This window comes from Anas acuta, chromosome W (assembly GCF_963932015.1).
Source record: "Anas acuta chromosome W, bAnaAcu1.1, whole genome shotgun sequence".
Lineage (NCBI taxonomy): Eukaryota > Metazoa > Chordata > Aves > Anseriformes > Anatidae > Anas > Anas acuta.
In genome coordinates, this window is record NC_089016.1 from 14,221,202 (window position 1) to 14,246,677 (window position 25,476).

General features: G+C 47.3%; 1 protein-coding gene across 2 annotated transcripts in view; it reads left to right on the forward strand.

The window, feature by feature from the left end:
- The first annotated feature begins 4,400 nt into the window (after nt 1-4,400).
- The window catches only part of LOC137846967 (polycomb group RING finger protein 3-like), a 127,293-nt gene continuing 106,217 nt past the window's right edge, over nt 4,401-25,476 (forward strand). For both annotated transcript variants that reach the window (XM_068665122.1, XM_068665125.1), the window contains exon 1: nt 4,401-4,686. The gene's annotated coding sequence lies outside the window, so the exon portion shown is untranslated. The remainder of the gene's footprint in view (nt 4,687-25,476) is intronic.

Here is a 25,476-nt window from a genome sequence, read left to right on the forward strand (position 1 = left end):
TAAGAGCTGAGTACAGAGGGACAATCACTTCCCTAGTCCTCCTGGCCACACTGTTTCTGATACAAACCAGAATGATGTTGGACTTCTTGGCCACCTGAGCGCACTGCTGGCTCATATTCAGACGGCTATCGACTTGGTGTCCAACAGGACCTCCAGGGCCTTTTCTGCAGAGATGCTTTCCAGCTGGGTAGCCCCCAGCATGTGCTGGTTGTTCCTGCCCAGGTGAAGGACTCTGTACTTCTCCTTGTTGAACTGCATGAGATTTTTGTTAGCCCATCTCTCCAGCCTATCAAGGTCCCTCTGGATGACAGCATGATCCTCTGGTGAGTCAGCTACTCCCCCCAGTTTCGTGTCATCCTCAAATTTATTGAGGATGCACTCTACCCCATCATCCAGCTCATTAGTGAAGATGCTAAACAGGACTGGACCCCTGAGGTACTCTGCTCATTACTTGCCTCTAACTACGCTTTGCACCACTGACATCTACCTTCTGGGTCCATCTGTTCAGCCAGTTTTCAATCCACCTCGCTGTCTGCTCATCCAGCCCATACATCAGCAGCTTGTCTATGAGGATCTTATGGGGGACAGTGTCAAGTTTCTTACTGAAGTCTAGGAAGACAATATCCACTGCTCCCCCCTCATCTATCAGGCTGATGACTTCATTATAGAAACTTATCAGGTTGGTCAGGAATTACTTCCCCTAGGTGAATACATGCTGACTACTCCTGATGGTTTTCTTTGTCCTTCATGTTTCTGGAATTGGTTTCCAGGAATAGTTGCTCCATTACCATTCCAGGGATCTTCCTGTTTAAACAGATCTCCCATTTCCTTCTGGAGAGGGCCCACATTTTCCCTAGTCTTCCTTTTATCAGACATACTTGTAGAAGCTCTTCTTATTTACCTTGACAGATTCAACTCCATGTGGGATTTAGCTTTCCTAACTTCATCCCTGGATGCTCTGACAATGTCTCTGTATCCCTCCCAGGTTACCTGTCCTTGCTTCCACCCTCTGTAGGCCTCCTTTTTGTGTCTGAGTTTGGCCAGGAGCTCCTTGTTCATCCATGCAGGCCTCCTACGGCATTTTTGCCTGACTTCCTCTTTGTTGGGATGCATCACTCTTGAGCTTGGAGGAGGTGATCCTTGAATATTTGCCAGCTTTCTTGGGCCTCTCTTCCCTCCAGGGCCTTATTCCATAAGACTCTACCAAGCAGATCCTTGAAGCTGTTCAAAAAGCAGACTCTACCAAGCAGATCCAAAAGCTGTTTTCCTGAAGTCCAGGGTGATAAGCTTGCTGTGCACCCTCTTTGCTGCCCTGAGGGTCTTGAACTCTACCATCCTATGGTCACTGCAGCCAAGGCTGCCTTTGGCCTTCACATTCCCCACCAGCCCCTCCTCATTGGTGAGAATGATGTCCAGCTGAGTACCTCTCCTTATTGGTTCCTTTATCACTTGGAGGAGGAAGTTGTCATCAATGCATTCCAGGAACCTCCTGGATTGCCCGTGCCCTGCTGTGTTGTCTCTCCGACAGATATCAGAGTGGTTAACACCCCTATGAAAACCAGGATTTGTGAACATGAGGCTGCTCCTATCTGTCTGTTTGTGGCCTTATCTGCTTGGCCTTCCTGTTTGAGTGGCCTGTAGCAGAGTCCCACTATAATGCTACCTAAAAAAAAACCACCTGCTTCTGGAAAAAAAAAAGTTTGGAATATGATATGTGAGAATTAAAGTCGCATTTTTGCAGTGGAAAATTCCACTAACTTTGCATATTCAAAAGTGATTGTGCAGGCATAACAGTGGGGAGTATGTTAAGCAGATAAGAGGACAGTGGAAGTTCCCACCATCCCAAAATAAGGAGGATAGATAAGAAAAACAGGATGAGCAGTGCAAAATCAGTAAAAAGAAAAAATCACGGGCCCTCTAGTCACAAGAGAAGAAGGAAAAAAAAAAGGAAAAGGAGAAATTAATGGTTGGTCAAATAAAATTATGTGGTAATAAAAATATATGGTATAGTAATAAGTGTCGAGTAGTTTGTGAACCTGTAGTACTCAGCCAATGAGGAAACAGGGGAGGAATCAAGCGTTGGGTAATAGGGAATATAAAGTTATGATATAATTTTGGCTTATATTCAGACAGCTATTGACCAATACCCCCAGGTCCCTTTCTGCTAGGCAGCTTTCTAACTGCTCTTCCCCCAGCCTGTAGCATTGCATGGGGTTGTTGTGCCCTAAGTGCAGGATCAGGCACTTAGCCTCCTTGAAGCTCATACAGTTGGTCTCCACCCATCGGTCCAGCCTATCCAGATCCCTCTGTAGAACCTTCCTACCCTCGAGCATATCAGCACTTGTGCCTAACTTGGTGTCGTCTGCAAACTTACTGAGGGTGCACTCTTTTGGTGCCTTTGTGTGCTGCAAATAGATGACTAGCATTGTTAAGTCCTGGGGGGGGAAGGGGATCGTTGGTGGAGAAGAGCTTTTGGCGGGTTGTGCAGGGTTTATTCCCATGTAAATAAGGGTGTTGGTGAGTTTGGCAGGGAGATCTTTCCTTTTATGTTGCAAGTGTTTATCCTCCCTATATGTTAGGGCTATATGTTAAAAGGGCACTGAGAGAAGGTCTGTCTCTGTTTATGGGGATGGATTTGTGACAATAATGATTATCAATGTATGTGGAAAGGTGCAGGCTTGGGGATGTTATAAATGAGGTCTCAATTCAATCTGAATTTTGTAATATTTATAAAACAAATATTTTTAAAAGGTATAAAAGCTATAAAAGGTATAAAAGGCAAGTAAACAGCGCTGGGTGTGCAGGGAGTCTACGCTCTACCAACATGCACACACACACATCAAACATTCTAAATACATGTATACAGAACATTGCTTTACATAATAACCCGAGTATGCCTATACATACATACAATCAGGATAGGTAACAAACAATCCTTTAAGTTCCATAACTTAACAGTCTCCATTTTCCATTCCTTTTGAACAATGTCCTGCTTTAAGTTGTCTCCTTTTCAAGGCCAATAGGCTTGGGTCAAAAGGCACATCCAGGTCAATAGGGGGCGTAATAGCAAACGCCTTCAATTGCTGTAGCCCATGGCGTAGCAGTCGGATCAGTAAAGGAGCCCGCAGCTCCCTCACTATCTGGCAAGCCACACATTTGTGATTGTGGCTCCACGTGGCTCTTTAAGGCCTCAGAGACTGCTCGTCAGGTGCCAAGCAATCCCACTGCAACCTTGCCATTTTTAGTTGCAGAGTCCCACACCTTGACCTCAATTTGGTCCCATATTTCAGGCTCATAAACTGTTCAATTGTTAATAAGGAGAATAAGCTGTAAGGTTACCAGGACAGTCTTTGTTCCTAAGGACGTATGATTCCCCATAATGTGCAAAGGCAGTTGTATGCACGGGTCCACTTCTCTCAGCTCGAACTTCTCTCCAGCTCCAGTGCGCCTGTGTCCAGTGACTTTCTGTACGAGCTTCTCTGAGCAGTTTGCTGAGTCTGGCCGAACCTGTCTTTGTGAGGCAATGAAAGTGCCTGTTCCCGTCCTGGTCTCCATTCTGCCAGCCTGTTCCTCTTCACTCCTTTTTCCTGCTTCTGTATTGATGTAACTTCATGGTGCTGCCTTTTTTATCTTGAGGGCAGGCTCCCCTCTTATACCCTTCTCTCCACAGCAGTTCTTTTTAAAACAACTTTTCATTGGTTTCATTACATACAAAGTTTACAACTTTGAATGTAACAACAGCAAACACACAGAAACATCCATGCCTTAATGGCTGGGGAACAAGAGACCAGAGACTGCATGGAGTCTCCTGAATCACCCTTCTTTGTTCCCTCTAAACTCTTTTATATTCCTGATGGCCTGGTCGTTAAGAGTCTAATGTAATCTCAACCATGGGGCTTTCCAACCCCCATGGCCACATTCCTAAATCTCCCCCTTCTTTATCAATATCAACCATTTTCTTGACACGAATTACCACTCCATATATAACAGGGAGAATTGTTCTGGGGTGCTTGTCTTTACACGTGGAGAAGGCACAGGTTTGGAGGAGTACTGCCAGGGGTGCCTATCACTATTTCTGGGTACGTTCACCCCTCACCCAATCACCACCCTCTTAACAAAAAGAGTATACAGGTATGCTACCCTGTGCATTCATGAGGGGGTGATACCAGGCAGGGAGTCCCTCAGGGGCCACCCTAGTTAGAAATGCAGAGTGCAGTAGAGGTATCCTCTACCCTAGGCAGAATGAGAAAATGGGACCCCTCTTTCATCACACGCATAATGGAGTGGGATATGAGGAATGGCTAGTGCGAAACTAACCCTCTAGCTCGAGGGAGACAAAAGTAGACCTGTGAGTGTGTACACATAGTACGCATGCACTGTACGCATGACATTCACTCGGCTTCATTCGAACCGCGCTCGGCTATTTCCGTTTCTTTTGTTTTAAACTCTGAGTCGGGGTCAGGGGAGGAAAGACAAAGTGGTTTGTTTTTTTGTTTGTTTTGTTTTTTCTTCCCCCTCCCCCCCTCTCTTTTTGCGGGGGAAGGGAAAAATAAAAGCAGAACTGGGAGGAAAACACGGAGGGGGGATTCACACACGGAGATAAAAGATTCCTGCTCCTCCCATTTTTCCCAGTAGCCGGGTACAGCGTTGCTCCTCTCCTCTTCTGCCACTGCTGCTTGCTGACAGGTTAGTCTGCCGCCCTACGGTGCTGGACGGGGACGACACCGGGTCGGGTGAGGGCATACGGGGGAAAGGCTGTACTTGAACTTTCTATGATGCAGAAAATGTACGTTTTTGTCTCGGTGGGTTCGATGGTGTTTTAATAGATAATGTGGGTTTTTGTTCTTAACCTCCTCCCCCTACTGCCGCTCCCCCCTCCCCCCCCCCCCCCCCCCCCCCCGTTCCCCTAGGATGTGCGAGTCTTCTGCTGGCTGTCGGAGTTAAAAGGACTGTATGTGTGCACCTCTGTGCACGTTAATAAGATGGCATTTTTCAGTGCATAAGAATACCTTCTTCCTCCACCCCCCTTTCAATTTTCACCCCTCCCTTTCCTTTTGTAACTGTTAAGCTTCCTGGCTTGCGGAGGAGTGGGAGCACTTCCTTCTTTATGTGTGCATGGTCAGTGTGCCTCTGCATCCTGCCAATTGTTCTTAAGTTTGCATGGAGACCTTGCATTGCTGTGCATTGGCTTAGGCATGTACCTCAGCAGGGTGATAAGGAACGCTTTCGTGTTTGTGAAGAGGCGATGGTAGAGTTGAGATGGGAGCTGAGTCATGTTCAGAGAGCTTTTCCTCTCGTCCTGCTCCTCTGTTCATGGCTTTGCATGGATTAAAACCCCACTGTCTTTGGCGGGGGGAGGGGAAGGAATCTGTATCTAGTCAGAATGGAGTGGGCATATTCCTTGCTAAATGACCTCATTTATACAGATGTGAGGTTGCAATGCTGCGTGTAGCTTTCAAGTTCTATGAGAAGTAGGACTTGAAGTAGATTTAAAAAATAAATGATTGTGGTTTGCATTGGGGTGCGCCCAGTCCCCCTCCTCCCTGCCCTGAGAGTTTCTAGTTATTTTCTACAAAGGTAGAGTTTGCCAGTGAGTTGTGGTGCTATGGAATAATGTGGCAATTGGTCTCTTGTCGAAAAGTAGCTGATTCCACTTCAGAGTGTCCTGTGAAGAAGCTACAGGACACTTAATACTCTAATACTATGGTTATATAATATTCATATGCTCTTTACTAGATCATGTATATTTTGTTTGGGGAAATGTTGTGTACTCCATGATTTTGTGTATGCGTAGTCTCAAATCAGTTTTTTTTTTCTTTTCCTTCTTCCCCCTATGCATATGAAATATGGGTGACTGAGAAACCTAGATCTAGAAATTCTGTTTGATAACCCATGTGTGCTCTGGAATGTTCCTTTAAAAATGTTTTGCTTTGGTATTTTTCAGGAGCCCTGCATAATTGTCTGCGTATATTTCTTAAAATTAAAGTTGTGGATAAGAAGATTCACATTTAAAACAAACAAACAAACAAACAAAAAACTACAGATGCTATCTAAACACAGTATTCATTCTAACTTACAAATTTCATGTGCATAATGATCCTTTTCTGGACTAAAGTAGTTTTAGATCAAAATGTCTCTCCAGGAAGCTACTTCATAAATATATTAAAAATTCATGCAAACTTTAAGCTAGATATGTCTGTAAAGGGAATGTATGTTTTGGGAAAAACACTGCATCTGTGCAGTGTTTTACCCTTTCAGCTATTGTTTTTAATAGGTGATGTGGGCTTACTTAAAAATATATCTTGTAAGAATGTAAGTGTATAATATTCCTGTTTGTGTATATCTCCCTTCATCCTTTCATATTGGGATAGTGGTCTGACTGGTATGTAGCTTGAGACAGACACTAAACAAAAGCCTTTATCAGTAGTTCAGCAGTATTTGGTAATGCAACACATATAAAAATGTTGATGTTCTTGAATGTCCTGTGGTCTAAACTGTTTCCTTTTTGAAATTACTAGTAAAAGGCCGAGTAACAATTCAAACGCTACCCCTTTGTGAGGTGGTAGGGACTCTGTCAAGTTTGAAGGGAGGCAAGAGAAACACAGAATCACAGAATCATCTAGGTTGGAAGAGACCTCCAAGATCACCTAGTCCAACCTCTGACCTAACACTAACAAGTCCTCCACTAAACCATATAGCTAAGCTCTACATGTAAACGTCGTTTAAAGACCTCCAGGGATGGTGACTACACCACTTCCCTGGGCAGCCCATTCCAATGCCTAACAACCCTCTCGGTAAAGAAGTTCTTCCTAATATCCAACCTAAACCTCCCCTGGCACAACTTAAGCCCATTCCCCCTCGTCCTGTCACCAGGCATGTGGGAGAATAGACCAATCCCCACCTCACTACAGCCCCCTTTAAGTTACCTGTAGAGAGCAATAAGGTTGCCCCTGAGCCTCCTCTTCTCCAGGCTGAACAACCCCAGCTCCCTTAGCCGCTCCTCGTAAGACTTGTTCTCCAGACCCCTTACCAACTTCATTGCCCTTCTCTGGACATGCTTGAGCACCTCGGTGTCCTTCCTGTAGCGAGGGGCCCAGAACTGAACACAGTACTCGAGGTGCGGCCTCACCAGAGCCGAGTACAGGGGGACAATCACTTCCCTGGCCACACTGTTTCTGATACAAGTCAGGATGCTGTTGGCCTTCTTGGCCACCTGAGCACACTGCTGGCTCATATTCAGCCGACTATCAACCAATACTCCCAGGTCCTTCTCTGCCAGGCAGCTTTCCAACCACTCATCTCCCAGCCTGTAGCTCTGCTTGGCGTTGTTGTGCCCCAAGTGCAGGACCTGGCACTTGGCCTTGATAAACTTCATATGGTTGGCCTCAGCCCATCGGTCCAGCCTATCCAGATCCTCCTGCAGAGCTCCCTGTCATCGGTAGACTGGAAGCTGGCAAATGTTGTGCCGATTTTCAAGAAGGGTCAGAAAGAAGACCCTAGCAATTACAGGCCTGTCAGTCTCACATCAGTGCCTGGTAAAATCATGGAGAAGATGGTTCTCGAACGTATTGAGGCGCACCTGGGGGACAAAGCAGTCATTGGTCCCAGCCAGCATGGGTTTGTGAAGGGTAGGTCCTGCCTAACTAACCTGATTTCCTTTTATGATAAGATCACCCGTATGGTAGACCAAGGGAAACCAGCTGATGTGATTTTTTTGGACTTCAGCAAGGCTTTTGACACGGTTTCCCATAGGATCCTACTGGACAAAATGTCCAGCATACAGCTAAATAAAAACATCATACGATGGGTGAGCAATTGGCTAACGGGCAGGGCCCAAAGGGTTATGGTGAATGGGGCTGCGTCAGGCTGGCGGGCGGTCACCAGTGGGGTCCCTCAAGGCTCCATTTTAGGGCCGGTACTTTTCAATATTTTTATAAACGATCTGGATGTAGGAATAGAAGGCATTTTGAGCAAGTTTGCTGATGACACCAAACTTGGAGGAGTTGTGGACTCGAATGAGGGTGGAAAGGCCTTGCAGAGGGATCTGGATAGGTTGGAGAGCTGGGCGATCGCCAACCGCATGAAGTTCAATAAGAGCAAGTGCCGGGTCCTGCACCTGGGACGGGGAAACCCTGGCTGCACGTACAGACTGGGCGATGAGACGCTGGAGAGCAGCCTAGAAGAGAGGGATCTGGGGGTCGTGGTAGACAACAAGTTGAATATGAGCCAGCAGTGTGCCCTGGCAGCCAGGAGGGCCAACCGTGTCCTGGGGTGCATCAAGCACGGCATCGCTAGTAGGTCAAGGGAGGTGATTGTCCCGCTCTACTCTGCGCTGGTGCGGCCTCACCTCGAGTACTGTGTGCAGTTCTGGGCACCACAGTATAAAAAGGACATGAAACTGTTGGAGAGTGTCCAGAGGAGGGCTACGAAGATGGTGAAAGGCCTGGAGGGGAAGACGTACGAGGAACGGCTGAGGGCACTGGGCCTGTTCAGCCTGGAGAAGAGGAGGCTGAGGGGAGACCTCATCGCAGTCTACAACTTCCTCGTAAGGGGGTGTCGAGAGGCAGGAGACCTTTTCTCCATTAACACCAGCGACAGGACCCGCGGGAATGGAGTTAAGCTGAGGCAGGGGAAGTTTAGGCTTGACATCAGGAAGGGGTTCTTCACAGAGAGAGTGGTTGCACACTGGAACAGGCTCCCCAGGGAAGTGGTCACTGCACCGAGCCTGACTGAATTTAAGAAGAGATTGGACTGTGCACTTAGTCACATGGTCTGAACTTGGGTAGACCTGTGCGGTGTCAAGAGTTGGACTTGATGATCCTTAAGGGTCCCTTCCAACTCAGGATATTCTATGATTCTATGATTCTATGATTCATCTGCAAACTTACCGAGGGTGCACTCGATCCCCTCATCCAGATCATCAATAAAGATATTAAAGAGAACTGGCCCTAGTACCTGAGCCCTGGGGGACTCCACTAGTGACCGGCCTCCAACTGGACTTGACTCCATTCACCACGACTCTTTGGGCCCGGCTATCCAGCCAGTTTTTAACCCAACGAAGCGTAATCCAGCCCAAGCCATGAGCAGCCAGTTTCTTGAGGAGAATATTGTGGGAAACGGTGTCAAAAGCCTTGCTGAAGTCAAGGTAGACCACATCCACAGCCTTTCCCTTGTCTACTAAGCATGCCACTTTGTCATAGAAGGAGATCAGGTTCGTCAAGCAGGACCTGCCTTTCGCAAACCCATGCTGACTGGGTCTGATCATCTGATTGCCCTGCAAGTGTGGCGTGATGACACTCAAGATAATCTGCTCCATGAGCTTCCCTGGCACTGAGGTCAAACTGACAGGCCTATAGTTTCCCGGGTCCACCTTCCAGCCCTTCTTGTAGATGGGCATCACGTCTGCTAGCCGCCAGTCAACTGAGACCTCCCTGATAGCCAGGACTGCTGATAAATAATGGAAAGTGGCTTGGTGAGTACTTTGGCGAGTTCTCTCAGTACCCTCAGGTGGATCCCATCTGGCCCCATCGACTTGTGTACATCCAGGTGCTGTAGCAGGTCACCAAACATTTCCTCGTGCATTATGAGGGCCATATTCTGCTCCCCATCCCCTTCCACCAGCTCAGGGTACCGGGTACCCAGAGAACAACTGCTCTTGCCGCTAAAGACTGAGGCAAAGAAGGCATTAAGCACCTCAGCCTTTTCCTCATCTCTTGTCACTAAGTTTCCCCCCACATCCAGTAAAGGATGGAGATCCTTAGTACTCCTTTTCATGTTGATGTATTTATAAAAACATGTTTTGTTATCTTTAACAGCAGCAGCCAGACTGAGCTCCAGATGAGCTTCGGCCTTTCTAATTTTGTCCCTGCACAGCTTTACAACATCCTTATAGTCCTCCTGAGTGGCCCATCCTCTTTTCCAAAGGTCATAAATGCTCTTTTTCTTCCTGAGCTCTAGCCAGAACTCTCTGTTCAGCCAGGCCAGTCTTCTTCCGTGCCGTCTCGTCTTTGAGCACGTGGGGACAGACTGCTCCTGCGCCATTAAGATTTCCTTCTTGAAGAGTCCCCAGCCTTCCTGGACTCCTCTGCCTCCCCAGGGACTCCAGTCCCAACCAGTGTCCTGAACAGCTCAAAGTCAGCCCTCCAGAAGTCCAAGACTGTGGTTTTACTGATCCCCCTCCTGACTTTGCCAAGAATGGAGAACTCCACCATCTTGTGGTAACTCTGCCCAAGACCACTCCCGACCACCATATCTCTCACCAGTCCTTCTCTGTTTGTGGCCTGTTTCTGGCACCCCCCTGGTAGGCTCACTAACTGGCTGCATCAGGAACCTATCTTCTACGCTGTCCAGGAACCTTCTAGACTGCTGTTGTGATTTAACCTGGCCAGCAGCTAAGCACCACACAGCCATTCGCTCACCCTCCCCCCTCCCTCTCTGGGATGGGAGGAGAGAATTAGAAAGAAATGAAAACCTGTGGGTTGAGATAAAGACAGTTTATTAGGACAGAAAATAAAGGAAAATAATAATTATAATAATAGTACTAATAATAATGTGTACAAACAAGTGATGCACAATACAATTGTTCACCACCCGCTGACCAATGCCCAGCCTATCCCCGAGCAGCCAGCCCCCCACCCCAGTCAGCCCCCCCACATATTAATTGTTCAGCATGACGTCAGATGGTATCGAATACCCCTTTGGCCAGTTTGGGTCAGCTTTCCTGGGTCTGTCCCCTCCCAGCTCCTGCTGCACACCCAGCCTGCCTGCTTGCAGGACAGAGTGAGAAGCTGAAAAGTCCTTGGCTTAGTGTAAGCATTGCTCTGCAACAATTAAAACATCAGCATGGTATCAGCACTCTTCTCATCCTAATCCAAAACATAGCACCCTACCAGCTACTAGGAGGAAAATTAACTCTATCCTAGCTGAAACCAGGACAACTGCTTCCTCTGAGCTGTATTGTATTTCCTGCAGGTATCTGGGAATTTGAAGTCCCCCATGAGAACAAGTCCTGGCGATTGTGTGAGTTCTGCCAGCTGCTTGTAGAATGCTTCATCTGTCTCTTCATCCTGGTTTGGCAGTCTAACAGACCCCTACCAGGATGTCCGCATTTTTGGCCTTCCTGCTGATCCTAACCCATAGGGACTCAACCTTATCATTCCCAGGCTCAAGTTCTACAACATCAAAATGCTCTCTAATATAGAGAGCCACACTGCCGCCCCTTCTGTGTTGTCTGTCCCTTCTGAAGAGCCTATAGCCATCCATTGCAGCACTCCAGTCATGGGAGTGGTCCCACCACATTTCAGTGATAGCAACTAGGTCGTAGTTTGCCTGCCCCACATTGGTTTCCAGCTCCTCCTGTTTGTTGCCCATATTGCTTGCATTGGTGTAGATGCACTTCAGTTGAGCCATTGCCCTTTCCACGGGCCCTGACATTGTTCCCCCAGGCTCATCTGTAACAAGCCTTATTTCATCCCCTTACCCCTTGTTACCTAGTTTAAAGCCCTCCCAATGTGCCCTGCCAGCTCCTCGGCTTGTATCCGTTTTCTCTTTAGAGATAGGTGGGACCCATTTGCAGCTATCAGGCCAGGTGCCGAGTAAAGTGTCCCGTGGCCAAAAAAAAAAAAATAAAATTTCTGTGATGGCACCAGCCTCTGAGCCATGTGTTTATCAGGTGGGCTTTCTGTAGTCCTCTCTGTACCCCTCCTAGCCACTGAAGGGATAGAGGAAAACACCACCTGTACTTCCACTTGTTATAAATCGCTCAGTCCCAAAATAGGATTATAATCAAAGTTTACAATTTATCAAAAGAATAGAGGTAAGCAAACAGTGCTGGGTGTGTCGGGAGTCTCCGCTCCACCTAGACGCACACCAGTTACATCAAGTAGCTGATTTTTATGCTCTTAGGCTAATACATATTCATTACTACTTCTAGAAAAAAACGGGTTATTATAATTAGCTTCTGGGATCCAAACCCTCCTACTGGAGCATGCGCATCAGTCTCCGGTGGTCCCCCTGGGGGTCTGTGGGGGTCTTTCATGCTGAAGGCTTGTAGTCTTCCTTTCAGTTTTTTTTTTCTTGTCCTTCCCCTTTGTACTCCTTGGCAGCATGTCAAAAGCTTACACAGTGTCCCCTGCAAGTTTTGTCTTCTAGCCGTCCTTCAGCTTCTTTCTTTCTTCTCCTTAATCTCCTGGCCACCTGGCCAGATATCAGGGGCTTGCATAGTGTCCCATTCAGAAGCCATAACAGTTACTAGTTGTTAGCAGTTGTTCTGAAACCCCCAGACATCAGAGACTTCAAAGAAAGAACATACAAATACAAATAGCTCTCTATTGACACTTCAGGAGTTGTTAAAACATTCCTCACAGGCCATTCACAGGGACACTCCAGTCACATCTATAGCAGTGCTAAATCAACCACAAAGAAGGCAAAAAGGCTGTAACTGTTAGGAATAAGAGTTTGGAATAACAAAAGCAAATAGGCTCATGGATTTGAGGAATATTTCTGAAGATTTGGAATATTTGATAATTTGACTATAATGAGGGGGAGACTGGGACACTGGGAGGAAAGGGAAGAAACCATATCTGTGGAAGAATTAAATTGCCAGTGCAGGATCCAGAGACAGAACTGCTCTCTATTGACATGAATTGTTAAAATATTCCTTTGCAAGGTACAAGAACTATATACATTAACCATTCCATTTTTCTTAGACTTGTGGTTATACAAGGGTATGTAAGACAGAAGGTCACATTCATCATACCATGCGGCCCTAGCACTGTTCCATACTGACACAAATCAGATGAACATATATCACACACTCCATCTACAAACTGCCCCAGTCCCTTGAAGTTCCTTTTGATAGCCTTCAGGCTTCTTTCAGCAATTTCATTGTTGCCAGCCTGGACTATCAATAGAGGATAGTAATCAGAGGGGCGAACCAGGTTGGGAAGGTTTCTGGCAATGTCCCTGACCCAGGCCCCAGGGAGGCCTTCCTTATGGGTAGGGTCAGGCCGACATATAGGGCCTTCTGTTCCCCTGAGAAGGGAGTCGCCTACAATGATTGCTCTTCTTTCTTTCTTAGTGGAGGCAGTCTTGAGGTGTGGAGTCGGCTTCCTCACCTTAGGCAACCTCCTGGGTGGACTTTCCACCTCATCCTCACCCACCAGTCTCTCAAACTCCAAGGCCTCAAACCTGTTGTGTAAGGGCACCTGGGAAGGCGAGGCCAGTAGGGAGAGGGGTTGCCTGCAATGCTGAGTAAGGACCTGTCTCCATTCCTCCTCATCTACTAGGTCCCCTCCCTCTGCCCAACCGCGACAGGACAGGGGTCCACCACTATTTGGGGTGTCTCATCCCAGTGCTTTTCTCCCAGGCCTGGCAGGGCGTTGCTCCACTAGTCTATCTCCTGCTCACACTCCCTAATAGCCCTTAACCTCTCCACCTGCTCCTTGAGCTCTGCCACCAGGCTGACCAGGTCATCCACCTGCTCACACCTCACACGCACGGTCTCTGCCGCCCTCAGCTGGCAGCAACAGGCTCAGGCACTCCCTGCATCCAGAGACCTAAACTGACACATTTTTGAACAGGTAGTCAGTCTGGGGCGCCAGAGACTTCCTGGAAAGAGCTTTCTGCCTAGTGCAGACCGTGGCTGGTTTAGCTACAGGTAGACAGCCGGCAGATGAGCTAGTGGGGAGGGATGCCTTGCCCTGTCCGAGCGCGCCCTGCCGCGCAAACTACCACGCTACGCCGTTTTCCCGCTCTGTTCACTGTACTCCAGGTCGCTCGCGCTCCCTAGGGGCTGCCTTTGAACAGGAGGCAGGGAACGGACTCTGCTCCTGGCTCCGCCCACACCTCGCCAGCCATTCTCACAAGGGCTGCCGGGTTGCCTCGATGCAGGAAAAAACCCCTCATGCCGAGATCTCCCTGCTCCGCTGCAGAACATTTCTGCCCCAGAGCCGATTGCCTCGGCGAGGAAAATTGACTTAATGTCAGATTAGAATATCTGATTGAAATAAATGGCTAGAAAGACACTGCTCATGTCCAGAATCTTTTATTTGGTACAGGACTTGTACTGGAGTCCTGTCTCTAGGGTAAATTCATAACTTTAATGAAAGACAGATGTTGGGGAGATCAAATTAAAGGCTCACAGTTGCTCTAAATTTATTTGCTTTGCTGAAATGTAGTTAGTGCAGTCAAAGAGAGGAAAGGATGGGTTGCTTTGCAGTCCTTGCTCTTGTAATATGTATTGTTGAGTCTTACAGTTGATTGATAAACAAATATTGTATGCAGAAGTTTATTCCAAACCCTAACCCTTGGTATACCTTTATCTGCTAGCTAGAGCCTTTTTTAGTACTTGTTATTTGAAAAAGGTGCTGATACACCACAGTTGGCCTCTGTGTACTGGGCTTATGTGGCAAGGTTTTGGTATCAGGGAGGCTGCAGGGGTGGCCTTTGTGAAAAGAGTCCAGAAGCTGCCCCGTGTTAGGTAAGAGCCAGTTCCAGATGGCCCCAAAACAGACCTGCTGCTGGCCAAAACTGAGCCAGTGACTGGTATGAGTTGCACCTTTGTGAGAGCATATTTAAGAAAGGTGGGGGGGGAGAACACTGCTGTGTAACAGCAGCTGGAAGAGAGGAGTGAGAAAATGTGAGCGAAACAACCCTGCAGACACCAAGGTCAGCAAAGAAGGAAGGAGAGGAGGTGTTCCAGGTACAAGAGCTGAGATTCCCCTGCAGCCTATGGAGAGAACCATGGTGGAGCAGGATGTCTCCCTGGAGCCTGTGGTGTACCATGTCAGAGCATATATCCACACTGCAGCCTGTGAGGACCTCACTCTGGAGCAGGTGGATCTGGCCTGAAGGAGGTTGCAGAACATGGAGAACCCCCACAGGAGCAGACTGGGATGAAACTGTAGCCCATGGAGAGGAGCACACACAGGAGTAGGTGGTCTGGTGGGAACTGCAGCCTGTGGGGGACCCATGTGTAGTGGTTTACGAGGCAAGGCTTTGGTAGCAGGGGGCCATACGGGTGGCTTCTGTGAGAACAATCTAGAAGCTGCCCCATGTTAAGTAAGGGCCCCGCTGCTTACCAGAGCTGAGCCAATAAGTGATGTTGTTTGTGCCTCTGTAGGAGTGTTATAAATGGCTCAGGATTCAAATTAGGATTAAATAAAAAATAGGATTTATTAGAAGAATATAAAGGAATAGAGGTAAGCAAACAGCGCTGGGTGCACCGGGAGTCTCCGCTCCACCAGGACGCACACCAGTTTCATCAAGCAGCTGATTTTTATGCTCCTACACTAATACATATTCATTACTACTTCTAAAAAAAAACAGGTTATTATAATTAGCTTCCAGGGTCCAGTTCCTCCTACTGGAGCATGCGCATCAGTCTCCTCTGGGGGTCTCTAGGGGTCTTTCATGCTGAAGGCTCGTAGTCTTCCTCTCACCTTTGTACTCACTCGGCACCATTCCAAGTTTATAGAACACTCTCTGCAGGTCTTGTCTCCCAACCGTCCTTAAGCTTCTTTTTCCTTCCTCTTAATCTCTTGGCCACCTGGCCAGATACCAAAGATCCACATAGTATCTCATAACAGTCACCAGTTATTATCAGTTGTTCTGAAACTCCCAGACATCAAACACAAACAGCTTTCTTATTGACGCCTCACGAGCAATTAAAACATTCTTTCCCAGCTATTCACAGTCACATCTATAGCAGTGTTAAGTTAATCTCGAAGAAGACAGAAAAAAAAAAGGCTGTAAATGTTAGAAATAGAAGTCCGGAATAACAAAAGCAAACAGGTTCATAAATTTAAGGAGTATTTTCTGAAGACTTGATAAATTGACTAGAATGAGGGGGAGACTGGGACACACTGCATCTGTGGTTCAAGAATTAAATTGCCAGTGCAGGGCCCAGAGGCAGACAGGATTCAAACAGAATTGTTCTTTATGGACACAAATTGTTAAAACATTCCTCACAATCCCTTATCTTCTTTTTAATATCCCCAATTCGTGTCTCTTCTGTTATTAATAATTGGATTTCATCAGTTTGTTCTTGGAGGGTCCAATTCTTAAGCATCATAATTGACATATTCCCTTCGTTTTTTAATGAAGTTATTACCAATGTACTATTTATCACCCGGCGTATTAATAATGTAAGGCAAGGTATCATACAAGGTACAAATAATAACGTCATTACACCACATAACAATAAAAATAACACTCTTTTAACCCATGGTCCACCAGGCAGCCATGGAAATAAATCCCATTCCATATCCTTCCAGGTTTGTGTTTGCTTGCTCACCTCCCCCCCTCCTTCTCTGGGATGGGAGAGAGAAATGGGAAAGTGAAGCCTGTGAGTTGAGATAGAAACAAGAAAATAATAATAATAATAATAATAATAATAATAATAATAATAATAATAATAATAATAATAATAGTAATAGTAATAATAATAGTAATAATGTGTACAAAACAAGTGATGCACAATGCAATTGCTCACCACCTGCTGTCCGATGCCCAACCTAACTCCGAGCAGTCCGGCCCTCCTCCCAGCCTGCCTGCTGGCAGGACAGTGAGAAGCTGAATTTGGCTTGGACCTTGGCTTGGTGTAAGCACTGCTCTGTAACAATTAAAAACAATTAAAACATCAGCATATTATTAACATTCTTCTCATCCTAAACCAGAACATAACATTCTATCAGCTACTAGGAAGAAACACCCTTTTTATCAATCTTTAAACAGCAATTACTAAAGCTAAATTTTCCACAGACTTCTCCTTCTTGTGCTAGTAAATAATCCAAAGCTAGGCAATTTTGATACAAAGCAGTTCTCATCTTTATAACTATTTCTATTACAGCTAATAAACTAATTATTCTATTAAGTATATATACTGGGGTCCTATAGCCCCAGGATCTGTCTTCTGCTCACGTAGCTGGATCATAATAGGCAAACACCTTCAGTCAAGGAGTTAGGCCCGCTTTCAGGGTCAATTCAGGCCTGTGTTACCATTCGGCCTGTCAGGGTGATCCAGCTCCTGGAAAACGAATCACAATTTTCTCGGGACAACCTGACCTTAGTGTGGGAGAAGTCCGGTCGAGGCCCTCTCACTCGGCAGTCAATACTCATAGGGGTTGCCTCCCTCGGTAGACCGTACACACCGCAGTGGAGGGTCCTGCCCCGGTCTTGCCTTCTCCCTTTTCTCCCTTCAGGCTTGTCCCCTTTATTTGGCATCCTTAATTCATGCAGATTTTAGTATTTGCTTAGCCGTTCATAATTTTCGGGATGATTAGGGTCTCAGTGGGGTCGGTCAGGGGAATGCAATTGTCCACAGTTCCCTGAGCGGTCCCGTCGGTAATCTGAGCTTGCACATGAACTCAGGTTGTTTTAAGAGTTAACTGCTTTTCTGTTTCCATAACAACTCTCTCTCGGACCTATCATGATCCCTTTGCCCCAAAGGGCTAACACCCATGATTTTAAGATCTCTGCCTAGAGCAGAGGCAGAACTATTAGCATTCCTACATCCTCTTTCCCTGCTCATTCAACTTCAAACACCTTTAACACTTTCAACAACCCTTTTAACACTTCCTTTATCTTTCTCCAGCCTGTACTTCTCTAATGCCAACATCAAAGGCTCAGTCAGGGGCCAACTTAATTCCGTACCTTTTCCCACCAAGATGCTGAAACAATATCAGTATACAACATTTCATCCTGTTCTCCTTCTCAAAACCAACATTAACTGTAGCAAAACATTAGAGTTTAAAGTTCCATTTAGGGGCCACTTTTCTCCACATTCCAGCTTATAAAGCGGCCACCATTGATTACAATATTTTATCAATGTTTTCCTGTTCACACTTCCAGAATACACATATCACTTACAAAAATGTGGGCACGCAGGTATCTTTCAATAGCGATGTCACGAAACTATTACTATTACCAGGAATATTGCCAAAATCACAATAACAATAATCAGAGTCAAATTCCACATGCAATAAGTCAGAAAACTGAAATATGTAACACCGTAACGATATCTTTCTTATAACAACTTGGGAGGAAGACCCCGAGTCTTCCTCACAGTGTACTTTTCACCTTTGGTCAGGAATCTGCTGAGTTGGCATGTTTCTTAATTGCAAGCGCTGGTTGTTGCTAATTCTTCCATTTGTTGTACCTTTATAATGAATTCCAATGTCCAGTTTTGATTTATAGTCCTTACATTTGTTTCTCTGTCCGTCTGCCGCTTCCTTAGCTTGAGTTTCAGTTTCCCAGGAGCGGACCCAACCCTCCAAGTTTCAGTAGTTACTGGTCCTTTTATTCTGGATGTGTGGGTCCCTTTCTGCAGTTCTCACAGCTGTTTCAGTAGTCAGTAAAACAAGGTACAGTCCCTCACATCGAGGGTTCAGTGATTCTTCCCTCCCGTGGCTGCTTGTTGAAACACTTTCTTTTTTATCTTCTGGCAAGTTAAATAACAGTTATCTAATTTGCTTTGCCGTAAGGCCCTTTCCAGGTTCCTGTAGCAGGATTCATCTGATAGCCTTTCAGGTTGATACAGATTTGATTACAGATACCAGGGTTTTGGCATTCATCAATATCTCCACAGTTTCCCAGCTGGACAGTCACATTCATGTATGTTGCATTCCTTCAGGGGCTCATCACCCCAGTCCTTGCAGTCTCTCTGCTGGTTACACACTTTATTGATATCTATGCATTCTCCACTTCTGCACTTGAATTTGCCAGGTCCAGAGCACTGAATAACATTGTTACAGTTTGCTTCATCAGTGCCATCCAGACAGTCTCTCACACCACTGCACTGCCTACTGCCATGGACACAGTTCCCATCTTCACATCTGAACTGGTCCAGGAAGGGCAGTTAATTTCATCACTTCCATCCTTGCAATCAGGATCTCTGTCACATCACCACTTCTTGTAGATACATTCACCTGAGCCGCACTGCACGTCACTCACAAAACACTTCACTGGAGGTGCAGGCTGGCAGCCACACTGCTCCAAAGATACATCCGAGTGGTCGGAGCAGTCACCTTGACCATTGCAGACAAAGCTTTTGGAAATACATTGTCCACTACTGCATGTGAACTCTGCTGCACTACAAGTCACATTGCCATAATTCTCTTCATCTTCTCCACTGTCACAGTCTCTTTCACCATCACATTTCCACGACACTGGGATACACTGGGTCGACTGAGGACCACAGCTGATTTCATTTACCCGGCATGCTCTCATATGACACAGCTCAGCACTTTCGTCAGACCCATCTTCACATTCATAGAATCATAGAATCATAGAATATCCTGAGTTGGAAGGGACCCTTAAGGATCATCAAGTCCAACTCTTGACACCGCACAGGTCTACCCAAAAGTTCAGACCATGTGACTAAGTGCACAGTCCAATCTCTTCTTAAATTCAGACAGGCTCGGTACAGTGACCACTTCCCTGGGGAACCTGTTCCAGTGTGCAACCACCCTCTCTGTGAAGAACCCCCTCCTGATGTCAAGCCTAAATTTCCCCTGCCTCAGCTTAACCCCGTTCCCGCGGGTTCTGTCGCTGGTGTTAATGGAGAAAAGGTCTCCTGCCTCTCGACACCCCCTTACGAGGAAGTTGTAGACTGCGATGAGGTCTCCCCTCAGCCTCCTCTTCTCCAGGCTGAACAGGCCCAGTGCCCTCAGCCGTTCCTCGTACGTCTTCCCCTCCAGGCCTTTCACCATCTTCGTAGCCCTCCTCTGGACACTCTCCAACAGTTTCATGTCCTTTTTATACTGTGGTGCCCAGAACTGCACACAGTGCTCGAGGTGAGGCCGCACCAGCGCAGAGTAGAGCGGGACAATCACCTCCCTTGACCTACTAGCGATGCCGTGCTTGATGCACCCCAGGACACGGTTGGCCCTCCTGGCTGCCAGGGCACACTGCTGGCTCATATTCAACTTGCTGTCTACCACGACCCCCAGATCCCTCTCTTCTAGGCTGCTCTCCAGCATCTCATCGCCCAGTCTGTACGTTCCGGATCCCCATCACACTGCCATCTGTTTGGCACACACTGACCACTGTTGCACACAAAGTCAGATTCAGCACACATCTTCTTCACATATCTTCTTCACACAAGCACTCTCATCACTGCCATCTGAGCAGTCTTCACATTTTGCTCTAGCACCGTTGGCAGCAGTGCACAGTCAGGCGAGGGCGAGCAGCAGGCAGAGTGCCCTGCACTGTCACCTGTGTCACTTATACTACTCCTATTACCCGTGCTGTTAGTGTCAGTGGCATCCTCCCGGTACCATTTCTGTCTTTGTCCCCCCCCTTTTCTTTTTGCCACTGGCCATTCACCACAAATGGATAAGACACATGATTACTAGTTAGGAAAGAGTGTAACGCCTGCTATACGGCTGCAGGCAGTGCCAGCTGCAACCTTAGGTTTGTGAAAGAGCCTGCCGGTGGTCATTTGGCAGTGTAATCTGCATCTCTGCACTCCTGCCCTGCAATAGAGCTAAGTCGTCATTAGTAATAGTTATAACACCGATCTGGGGACGAATAGTCTTTTTTGCATTGCAAGATAAACCTTTTATAAAAAGAATGCCAGAGTGAAGCAGCACAGCTGCCGCTGCCTCCATAGTTATGTCAGACAGGCTGCAGGGTCCTGATGTCCGCCCCTCTGCTATGTGCCGATGCCACACAGTGAGGGTCGGCTCCCGGTGTCCACTGACGCCTCTGGTCTCCCATAGCAACTCGATCTCTCAGCGCCGCTCCGGGCTCCCGCCTTTTTCTTGTCACACTCAAAACATTTAAGAGCAAAAATAGGATCACAAGATACATCGCTGTCCTGGTTTCAGTTAGCACAGAATTAATTTTCTTCCTAGTAGCTGGTGGAATGCTGTGTTTTGGCTTAGGATGAGAAGAGTGCTGATAACACCCCGATGCTTTAATTGTTGCAGAGCAGTGCTTATACTAAGCCAAGGACATCTCAGCCTTTTGCTCTGTCCTGCCAACGGACAGGCTGGGGGTGCAGTAAGAGCTGGGAGGGGGCAGACCCAGGACAGGTGACCCAAACTAGCCAAAGGGGTATTCCATACCATCTGACGTCATGCTAAACAATATATAGGGGTGGCTAGCTGGGGGAAGGGGGCCGGACTGCTCGGGGTTAGGCTGGGCATCGGTCAGCGAGTGGTGAGCAATTGCATTGTGCATCACTTTTTTGTACATATTATTATTATTTCCCTATTATCACCATATTATTATTATTGTTATTATTGTTATTATTATTTTGTTATTACTATTTTCCTGTCTTATTAAACTGTCTTTATCTCAACTCACGGGCTTCACTTTCCATTTCTCTCCCCCGTCCCAGAGAGGGAGGGTGAGCGAACGGCTGCGTGGTGTTTAGCTGCCGGCCGGGTTAAACCACGACAGTCTTTTTGGCGCCCAACGTGGGGCACGAAAGGTTGAGATAACGGCAGATCTGACCAGAGTGTGTTAAACTAAAATTGGTGTAAGGATTAGACCTGCTTAATAGTCACTTGTCATAATGCTGATTGCTTTAATCTCAACTCTGCTGCGCCTGTTTTCCAAATTGAGTATTATAGTACATTATTTTCCGTATTTGCTCTCTGTCGTGTTGTTTATCCTCTCCGGGCCCTGGTTTCAGATCATTATGGTACTGTGTGTTGTAGCAATGGCTTATGAGACGATGAAATATGTGGTCATGACTCTAACTTGTTATTTGTATTCAGTAACATCGTCGACTCTGTACTTTGGAAACTGTATCTTGGAAACTATTAGCAATTATACCTATTGTTTTTTTTCATTAGGGAGTCAATCTGTGGAGGGGAAAGGGGAGGATATTTTTCCTTACTTGCTTACTCTCCCTTTCTCCTTCACCCCCCCTGTATCCTCCTGGATCACTCTGCCTTCCTCCTTCACCACTCTCTTATCCCCTGAGCTTGTCACAATAGCTCTCCAAGATATTGAATATTTCTGGAATACTCAGAATACCATAGTCTTGTTGTTCTGCCTCATGAATGCACTTCAGGTTCTGCTTAAAGTTAAACAACTACTTGGGAAGCTCATCCGGATATCTGCCCGGAGGCAGGATAGTTGTGGGTGGCAGGGAGTATGGGCGGATATGGGCAGGCATCTAGAGCAGTTGGCACCCCCAGTGTGTTGGAAATTCACCCCTGAACAATGGCAAAATCCTCAAAAACTGGCAGAATGCTTGAAAAAAAGGTGTCATGATTCTGGCAGTTCCAAAGTAACACAAATCATTGTAACGTGCTGGGGCCTGGCTCATGCCTATCGAGCTGCCATTGATACTGCTATCAACTTAGTGACAGACCCTGCGGCCACTCCAAGCCCTGTGACAGATCCAACGGCCACTGTGACCCCTACGGTGGATTCTGCAGCCGCTCCAGCCCCAGCTCCTGCAGCCACTCCAGTCCCAGCTCCTGCAGCCGCTCCAGTCCCAGCTCCTGCAGCCGCTCCAGCTCCAGTTCCTGCAGCCGCTCCAGCTCCAGTTCCTGCAGCCGCTCCAGCCCCAGCTCCTGAAGCCGCTCCAGCTCCAGCTCCTGAAGCCGCTCCAGCTCCAGCTCCTACTGCTGCTCCAGTCCCAGCTCCTGCAACTGCTCCAGCTCCAGCTCCAGCTCCTGTAGCCGCTACAGCTCCAGTTCCTGCAACTGCTCCAGCTCCTGCAGCCGCTCCAGCTCCTGTGGCCGTGTCAGAGAAACGAGCTGTAGCAGTGCAAGTTGACCCTGCAGAGGGTATTCCAATCCCTGTAACGGGGTCAGAGAAACGAGCAGTAGCAGTGCAAGCTGCCCCTGCAGAGGGTATTCCAACCCCTGTAGCAGACTCTGTAACAAAGTCAGAGAAACGAGCAGTAGCAGTGCAAGCTGCCCCTGTAGAGAAGGTGAAAAAATGGTATAGAGATTCAGGTCGTTTAGAACGCAGAGAGTCTTCTGCCAACCCAGGTAAGGCTTCTGCCAAAACTAGGTATAGAGATGACGAAGATGACGACGACGCTGGGCCATCAAGGATTCAGGAGGAGGAAGATGAGGATGTCGAAAAATCAACAGTAACTACCCGAAGCCTAAACGAGCGCGAGCTACGAGATGTGCGAAAAGATTTTGGTCGCTGTATAGGTGAGCAGCTTGTCACCTGGCTGCTCCGGTGCTGGGACTCTGGAGCCAATTGTGTGGAATTAGACGGCAGGGAAGCCAAGCGGCTGGGATCCCTTGCTCGAGACGCCGGCATTGATAAAGCAATTGCAGATGGAGCACAACCCACCAGCCTCTGGAGGCGTCTCCTCTCAGCTGTGAGGGAAAGGTATCCCTTCAAGGAAGAACTTTTATGTCTACCAGGCAAGTGGACCACTATGGAGAAGGGAATCCAGTACCTGAGGGAATTAGCCGTACGGGAAGTGATTTATGAGGATCCAGACCAGAGACAAACATCCAAAGATCCAGATGAAGTCAAGTGTACACGACCCATGTGGCGGAAGTTTGTACGGAGTGCACCATCATCATATGCCAGCTCATTGGCAATAATGGCCTGGAAAGAGGATGAGGAACCCACAGTGGATGAAGTGGCTAAACAACTCCGGCAGTACGAAGAAAGTCTCTCCTCTTCCTTACAGGCCTGCGTCTCAGCTGTGGAGAAACTTTCTGAAAAGGTTCACCAACTCGAAGAGAATCTATTGTCCTCCCCACCTGAACCAACCAGTGTCCACCGACCAAAAGAGAACACCTGGGAGAAAACACTTTCTGAAAAGTTTCACCAACTTGAAGAGAGATTATTCTCCTCCGCACCTGTACAAAGCAGTGTCTCAGCTGTCAGGGGTAGGCGTTCACCCACACAAGGAAGACGATATGGTGGGTACTCACCCCGTGCCACCCTGTGGTTTTACTTACGAGACCATGGAGAGGACATGAGAAAATGGGATGGAAAATCTACCGCGACCCTAGAGGCACGGGTACGTGAGTTGCAAAAGAAAACAATCAGGAAAAAGGGATTCTCCGAAAAGTTTGCTGCTCCAACTTCCAGCAGACAGTCCTTCAAACACAGAAACGAAGAAGATTCTGACCAGGATTAGGGGGGCCCTGCCTCCAGCCAGGGGGAGGAAAGGGACAATCGAGTTTATTGGACTGTGTGGATTCGATGGCCTGGCACATCACGCGCACAGAAGTATAAGGCTTTAGTAGACACCGGTGCACAATGTACTATAATGCCATCGAGCTATAAAGGACCAGAGCCCATCTATATTTGTGGAGTGACAGGAGGATCTCAGCAGTTGACTGTATTGGAGGCTGAAGTGAGTCTGACTGGGAATGAGTGGGAAAAGCACCGCATTGTGACTGGCCCAGATGCTCCATGTATCCTTGGCATAGACTATCTTAGAAGAGGATATTGCAAGGACCCAAAAGGGTTCCGGTGGGCTTTTGGTATAGCTGCCTTAGAGACAGAGGGCATTAAACAATTATCTACCTTGCCTGGTCTCTCAGAGGACCCCTCTGTTGTGGGGTTGCTGAGGGTCGAAGAACAGCAAGTGCCAATCGCTACCACAACTGTGCACCGGCGGCAATATCGCACTAACCGAGACTCCCTGATCCCCATCCATAAGCTAATTCGTCAATTGGAGAGCCAAGGAGTGATCAGCAAGACCCATTCACCTTTCAATAGTCCCATATGGCCAGTGAGAAAGTCTAATGGCGAGTGGAGACTAACAGTGGACTATCGCGGCCTGAACGAAGTCACGCCACCACTGAGTGCTGCAGTGCCAGACATGCTGGAACTTCAGTATGAACTTGAATCGAAGGCAGCCAAGTGGTACGCCACAATTGATATCGCTAATGCATTTTTCTCCATCCCTCTAGCAGCAGAGTGCAGGCCACAATTTGCCTTCACTTGGAGGGGAGTCCAATATACTTGGAATAGGCTGCCCCAGGGGTGGAAACACAGCCCTACCATTTGCCATGGACTGATCCAGTCTGCGCTAGAGCAGGGGGAAGCTCCTGAACACCTGCAGTACATCGATGACATTATTGTGTGGGGTGACACAGCAGAGGAAGTTTTCGAGAAAGGGAAGAAAATAGTCCAAATCCTTCTGAAAGCCGGTTTTGCCATAAAACAAAATAAAGTCAAAGGACCTGCACGAGAGATCCAGTTTTTAGGAATAAAATGGCAAGATGGACGTCGTCAAATCCCAATGGATGTGATCAACAAAATAACAGCTATGTCTCCACCAACTAACAAAAAAGAAACACAGACTTTCCTAGGTGTTGTGGGGTTTTGGAGAATGCACATCCCAAATTACAGTCTGATTGTAAACCCACTCTACCAAGTAACCCGTAAGAAGAATGAGTTTGAGTGGGGCCCTGAACAACGACAAGCCTTTGAACAAATCAAGCAGGAAATAGTCCATGCAGTAGCCCTTGGGCCAGTTCGAACAGGACCAGATGTAAAGAATGTGCTCTACACTGCAGCCGGGGAGAA